The 7618-nt window shown below is 32.4% G+C and overlaps 1 pseudogene; it reads left to right on the forward strand.

Moving 5' to 3' along the window:
* Nucleotides 1-233: 233 nt before the first annotated feature.
* LOC133329751 (putative nuclease HARBI1) lies at nucleotides 234-1473 on the forward strand (annotated as a pseudogene).
* Nucleotides 1474-7618: the final 6145 nt, after the last annotated feature.

Genomic DNA, 7618 nt, shown 5'->3' on the forward strand with positions numbered 1-7618 from the left:
GTATTGCGTTGCGAAAGCAAGTGCGATGCGTAAGCTAAATGCGTTAAGAGTTCAATTTGGTACTCTGTAACATGGACGCAAACGCAATCGCAAATAAAATCAAAAATAGGGCAACACTGGTACCAAATGTAAACAATATCGAATAATGACAAAGGAAAACGTCAAAAAATGTAAATAAAAACATATTTTTGTGCGGTACGAGTGTATTTTTAAAAAATTTATAATTAATAAGTATGGATTCGGTGGCGTTATGGTTGGAAGAAAATGAGAATGATGAACGGATTACAAAACGGATTTTAAGAGATCGATCAAATATACTTTCCCTAAGTGACCACGGGTATGAAAATATAACTACGAATTATGTGGCAAACATTTTCAAATATTTTTTTATAGATTTATAAAAAATTTTCGTCTCAATAAAGATGCGTTTATGTATGTGTTAAATGCTATTAAACCCGACCTCGTCGTTCCAAATAGATCCACATCAATTCCAACTCCAATAAAAGTGGCCGCTGCTTTGAAATTGCTTCGACAAGGTGGTTATCAACACCAAATCGGGTAAGCCCATCTTTTAGGATTATCACAACAATCTATGTCGCGTTGCTTAAAAGAAGTTTGCGAGGTGATTGAGCGAATACTTTGCCCCAAGCACATACAATTTGAGGTAACTGCGGAGAAGGAAATTGAAATTAAAAGAGGCTTTTTCCATATGTGTGGAATTCCTGGGGTGATTGGGGCAGTTGACTGCACCCACATACAAATGATTCGACCGGCTAGGAACGAACACTTATACTTCAACAGAAAATTAAAGCACAGTATGAATGCAATGTTGGTGAAATTTTATTTTATATGAATGCGGCTTATTAAACATCATTTTGTCTTTTTTAGATATGTGATCACCAAATGAGAATTACATATTTAGATTGCCGGTATGGCGGTGCTAGCTATGATTCACATGTTTGGGCCCTTTCCAACGCAAAGCAAAAATTAAAAGAACGTTTCGAAAGAGAAAATGGATATTGGCTGATTGGTAACAATATTAACGCAATTTTAAATTATTTTTCTTACTTATTTTTAATCATCTAAAAGGCGATTCGGGCTACCTATTGGAACCCTGGTTACTTACCCCATACAGGAACGCGACGGAAAATTCGCCTGAAAGTCGTTTTAATAAAAAGTTTTGCAAAGGAAGGTCCATATTTGAAAGAGTGGTGTTTTGAAACGCAGATTTCGGTTCTGTTAGCAGCCAGAGAGTTACATTACGCACCAGAAAGTGTGGTTCAAATAACGAACGTTTGCTCTGTCCTGCACAATATTTGCCTAGAATTTAATTCGCAACTGCCAAGATACGAAATTGCTGGGCCAGAAAGTCTTAATGAAATTGAAGTGTCTGTTTATAGCAATACGAACAACAGCGAAGAAACAAATAGTGCTAAGGAAATAAGGAATAATGTTAGAAACAATTTGATTTAAATAAAATAACATTTATTTATTAAAAACAAACAAAATCAAAATGGATTTATTTCATTGTAGTATTTATAAAAAACTTATAATATTAAATGTTAAAACTTTTATATGGCGATTTTGATTTTTTTTGGCTTTTCCTAAAATAATTTACAATTTAGATATAAATAAAACCGTTAATTGTGCTTACTTACATGTTTCGTTTCCTTTGCGTTTGCTATTTTCAAGATGTATGCGCTTAACGAACGAGTTTGACATACGTTTTCGTATTACAGAGTGCGGTGATGCCACATTTGCGTAAAGTAGATGCGAAAGGAGATACGAAAACGAAATAGAGAGTACCAATTACGCAATGCGTTACAATTTTTCTTACACATCGCAATACAGAGTAACCCCCAGGACAACGCTAGCCCACACACATCTACAGTGACTCGCCAGAAACTTCGCGAGCTTGGATGGCAAGTTTTAACCCTGTCGTACATTCAACTAACTTTAAACTAATTGAAAACTAACTTTTTTCAATTAGTAGTGGTTGATAAATCGACTTTTTTACCTGTAACCAACTGACTATTTGAACATTGTGTTGTCCTACGAAGTAGTCCATTGTCCGAATTTGCACTACTTTCAGTTAACTTTATAGTCAGTTATCCAGCAGTTAACTTATAGTTAACTTTTTGCAGTTAGCTATATATCTACTTGTTTAAATACGCTTTCAGTTAATTTTTTTTTTAACTAACTATTTGTAAGTCAAATTGTAGTCAGAGAAAAGTTAGTTTTTTGCACGTTAGGTGAAAAGCCACTATTTATATCTTGCTGAAATAAAACGAGGTTTAAAAATTTACATTATTATAAAACAACAATTTATTAATATAAAAAACATAACAAGGATCACATCATTTATCACAAAGATTTTTATAAATTATTTAAACATTTGCGGTTTAATAATAAATATAAAATTAATATTAGTTTTTGGTTTTAAAAATCTTAGGAATGAAAAAATTAGTTTGCACATTTGTATTTTAAATAAAAAAATTGTTAAAAATATTAAATTAATTATTAGTTTTAGCTATTTTGTTTTGGATGCACTTAGAGTGGATGCAACGCTTCTTGATTATTTTTAGGGCGTTGCGTAGATCCGCATCTACATCCTCAGAGCCAAGGGACCGGCAGGCATCTGTTTAAATGATAAAAATGTATGAACATGTATATGATTTTAGATTTAAATCATATATATATATATATATATATATATATTCAAATGAGGGTTTACCTGTTAGAACATAAGGAAAATTGATGTCCGTGCACAAATTATTTGCCATTATCCCTGTGAGGGCAAACGTCACCTCAATATTGTTTTCATTGTATTTATCTGTGGAGTAAAAAGAAATCATTTAATGGATACATAAACAAAATCAGAAATGTAATTAGGAAACTTACATAGTCGTTACGATTATTTTCCGCCTCAAATATCGTTTACTCGCACTTCTCATGTTTCTTTTTTTCTTCTGTATTAAAAAAATTGTGTGTTCAAACCACATTACATTTAACCACATTATTTATTACATGTAATTAAAAACTCACTGTAAAACTTTAGATAAAATCACAACACTTTATTCACAAACAAACGACTTTCAATCGACAAATTAAACGCGGGATTTGTTGTTTACAAAATTACACTTCCAAGGCGTACATTAAAATTTACGCCGTTTAAATTGAACGGCGTTGGTGGCCGATCGCCGATATTTTCATACATTTTTTTGCATTGCGTAGTAGTGGCTTTGTAGCCAGTCTATACCAGCTAACTTTAAATTGTTTTTTTTTTTTTTTGTAGTTAGCTACTCATTTGACGACAGGGAATACATCCGCCATATAGTCCCGACTTGGCACAATGCAATTGTTATATTTTTCTTATATTGCAAATTTTATTTAATGATAAAAAATTGTATATAAAAAGGAATGTGAAAATCTACTATTATTATTTTTTGCAAATAGAGAGCACTACTTTTATGAGAGAGGCACTATGAAGTTACATTTAACATAACAATAATTCATACAACGAAACGCTGGATTAAAATAAAGTGCATTGTTGAATAAAGTCATATAGCTCCTTTATAAATAAAGCATTTCTTTTTTATACCCTTCACCACACTGTGGTACAGGGTATTATGTCTTTGTGCATATGTTTGTAACAGGCAAAAATAATCGAGATAGACCCATGGTTCCTTTTGGGAATATGCATAGAATCACATTCTGAGTCGATTTACACATGTCCGTCCGTCCGTCCGTCCATGTATTTTTGTTTTGAAGAAAATCGGTTCAGATCTAAATCTGAACCGATAGCTCCCATATATAGTCCGATTTTAGGTAAATAGCGCACCAAACTCCCAATATTTGTCCGATTAGTACAAAATTTTGCACAGAGTATTGAATTAGGTCTAGATTGGTGTGTGCCAAGTTTGGCTGAAATGGGTTCAAATTTAGATATAGCTCCCATATATAGTTTCATCCGATTTTAGGTAAATGGTGCACCAAACTCCCAATATTTGTCCGATTGAGACAAAATTTTGCACAGAGTACTGAATTAGGTCCAGATTGATGTATACGATGTTTTGTTGGAATCGGTTTAGATTTCGATATAGCTCCCATATATTTTCGTCCGATTTTATATAAATGACGCATCGAGGAGTCTATGTTCTATATTCACGAAATTTTGCAGCATGTATTGAATTTAGAAATGGTGCACCAAACTCCCAATATCGGTACATTTGAGACAAACTTTTACAGAGTGTATTGAATTAGGTCTAGATTAATGTATGCTAAGTTATGTTGAATTTGGTTCAGATTTAAATATAGCTCACATATATACTTTTGTCAGTTTCTATGCAAATGGTGCAAATGGAGGAGCCTATGTCTGTTTGCTTTACATGAAATATTGCATAGCGTATTGGATTGAAGACGTATCAAGTTTAAATATAGCTTCCATACATAATTTCATCCTATTTCATCAAAATGAGGTACGAAATAACTAAAGTTTGTCCGCTTAGGACGAATTAGTGCACAACGTATCAAATCGAACCTAGAGTATATTGTCGGCCCCGTCCGAATATTGAACTTTCCTTACTGATCTTTATTAAAGAATATAGGGTAAACGCACCTAATCTCGGCATGTGCCAATAGTCGGAATATGTTTTATATAACTTAAAATAACTAAAAATCCTTTAACTAAATATGAAAAGACCGGCAGGCATCTGTTTAAATGATAAAAATGTATGAACATGTATATGATTTTAGATTTAAATCATATATATATATATTCAAATGAGGATTTACCTGTTAGAATATAAAGAAAATTGATGTCCGTGCACAAATTATTTGCCATTATCCCTGTGAGGGCAAACGTCACCTCAATATTGTTTTCATTGTATTTATCTGTGAAGTAAAAAGAAATCATTTAATGGATACATAAACAAAATCAGAAATGTAATTAGGAAACTTACATAGTCGCTACGATTATTTTCCGCCTCAAATATCGTTTACTCGCACTTCTCATGTTTCTTTTTTTTCTTCTGTATTAAAAAAATTGTGTGTTCAAACCACATTACATTTAACCACATTATTTATTACATGTAATTAAAAACTCACTGTAAAACTTTAGATAAAATCACAACACTTTATTCACAAACAAACGACTTTCAATCGACAAATTAAACACGGGATTTGTTGTTTACAAAATTACACTTCCAAGGCGTACATTAAAATTTACGCCGTTTAAATTGAACGGCGTTGGTGGCCGATCGCCGATATTTTCATACATTTTTTTGCATTGCGTAGTAGTGGCTTTGTAGCCAGTCTATACCAGCTAACTTTAAATTGTTGTTTTTTTTGTAGTTAGCTACTCATTTGACGACAGGGAATACATCCGCCATACAGTCCCGACTTGGCACAATGCGATTATTATATTTTTCTTATATTGCAAATTTTATTTAATGATAAAAAATTGTATATAAAAAGGAATGTGAAAATCTACTATTATTATTTTTTGCAAATAGAGAGCACTACTTTTATGAGAGAGGCACTATGAAGTTACATTTAACATAACACTAATTCATCCAACGAAACGCTGCATTAAAATAAAGTGCATTGTTGAATAAAGTCATATAGCTCCTTTATAAATAAAGCATTTCTTTTTTATACCCTTCACCACACTGTGGTACAGGGTATTATGTCTTTGTGCATATGTTTGTAACAGGCAAAAATAATCGAGATAGACCCATGGTTCCTTTTGGGAATATGCATAGAATCACATTCTGAGTCGATTTACACATGTCCGTCCGTCCATGTATTTTTGTTTTGAAGAAAATCGGTTCAGATCTAAATCTGAACCGATAGCTCCCATATATAGTCCGATTTTAGTTAAATAGCGCACCAAACTCCCAATATTTGTCCGATTAGTACAAAATTTTGCACAGAGTATTGAATTAGGTCTAGATTGGTGTGTGCCAAGTTTGGCTGAAATCGGTTCAAATTTAGATATAGCTCCCATATATAGTTTCATCCGATTTTAGGTAAATGGTGCACCAAACTCCCAATATTTGTCCGATTGAGACAAAATTTTGCACAGAGTACTGAATTAGGTCCAGATTGATGTATACGATGTTTTGTTGGAATCGGTTTAGATTTCGATATAGCTCCCATATATTTTCGTCCGATTTTATATAAATGACGCATCGAGGAGTCTATGTTCTATATTCACGAAATTTTGCAGCATGTATTGAATTTAGAAATGGTGCACCAAACTCCCAATATTGGTACATTTGAGACAAACTTTTACAGAGTGTATTGAATTAGGTCTAGATTAATGTATGCTAAGTTATGTTGAATTTGGTTCAGATTTAAATATAGCTCACATATATACTTTTGTCAGTTTCTATGCAAATGGTGCAAATGGAGGAGCCTATGTCTGTTTGCTTTACATGAAATATTGCATAGCGTATTGGATTGAAGACGTATCAAGTTTAAATATAGCTTCCATACATAATTTCATCCTATTTCATCAAAATGAGGTACGAAATAACTAAAGTTTGTCCGCTTAGGACGAATTAGTGCACAACGTATCAAATCGAACCTAGAGTATATTGTCGGCCCCGTCCGAATATTGAACTTTCCTTACTGATCTTTATTAAAGAATATAGGGTAAACGCACCTAATCTCGGCATGTGCCAATAGTCGGAATATGTTTTATATAACTTAAAATAACTAAAAATCCTTTAACTAAATATGAAAAGACCGGCAGGCATCTGTTTAAATGATAAAAATGTATGAACATGTATATGATTTTAGATTTAAATCATATATATATATATATATATATTCAAATGAGGATTTACCTGTTAGAACATAAGGAAAATTGATGTCCGTGCACAAATTATTTGCCATTATCCCTGTGAGGGCAAACGTCACCTCAATATTGTTTTCATTGTATTTATCTGTGAAGTAAAAAGAAATCATTTAATGGATACATAAACAAAATCAGAAATGTAATTAGGAAAGTTACATAGTCGCTACGATTATTTTCCGCCTCAAATATCGTTTACTCGCACTTCTCATGTTTCTTTTTTTCTTCTGTATTAAAAAAATTGTGTGTTCAAACCACATTACATTTAACCACATTATTTATTACATGTAATTAAAAACTCACTGTAAAACTTTAGATAAAATCACAACACTTTATTCACAAACAAACGACTTTCAATCGACAAATTAAACGCGGGATTTGTTGTTTACAAAATTACACTTCCAAGGCGTACATTAAAATTTACGCCGTTTAAATTGAACGGCGTTGGTGGCCGATCGCCGATATTTTCATACATTTTTTTGCATTGCGTAGTAGTGGCTTTGTAGCCAGTCTATACCAGCTAACTTTAAATTGTTTTTTTTTTTTGTAGTTAGCTACTCATTTGACGACAGGGAATACATCCGCCATACAGTCCCGACTTGGCACAATGCGATTATTATATTTTTCTTATATTGCAAATTTTATTTAATGATAAAAAATTGTATATAAAAAGGAATGTGAAAATCTACTATTATTATTTTTTGCAAATAGAGAGCACTACTTTTATGAGAGAGGCACTATGAAGTTACATTTAACATA

Source organism: Musca vetustissima, unplaced genomic scaffold, assembly GCF_032173495.1.
Source record: "Musca vetustissima isolate MV318-11 ecotype Yass unplaced genomic scaffold, APGP_CSIRO_Mvet_v1 utg266357, whole genome shotgun sequence".
Taxonomy (NCBI): domain Eukaryota; kingdom Metazoa; phylum Arthropoda; class Insecta; order Diptera; family Muscidae; genus Musca; species Musca vetustissima.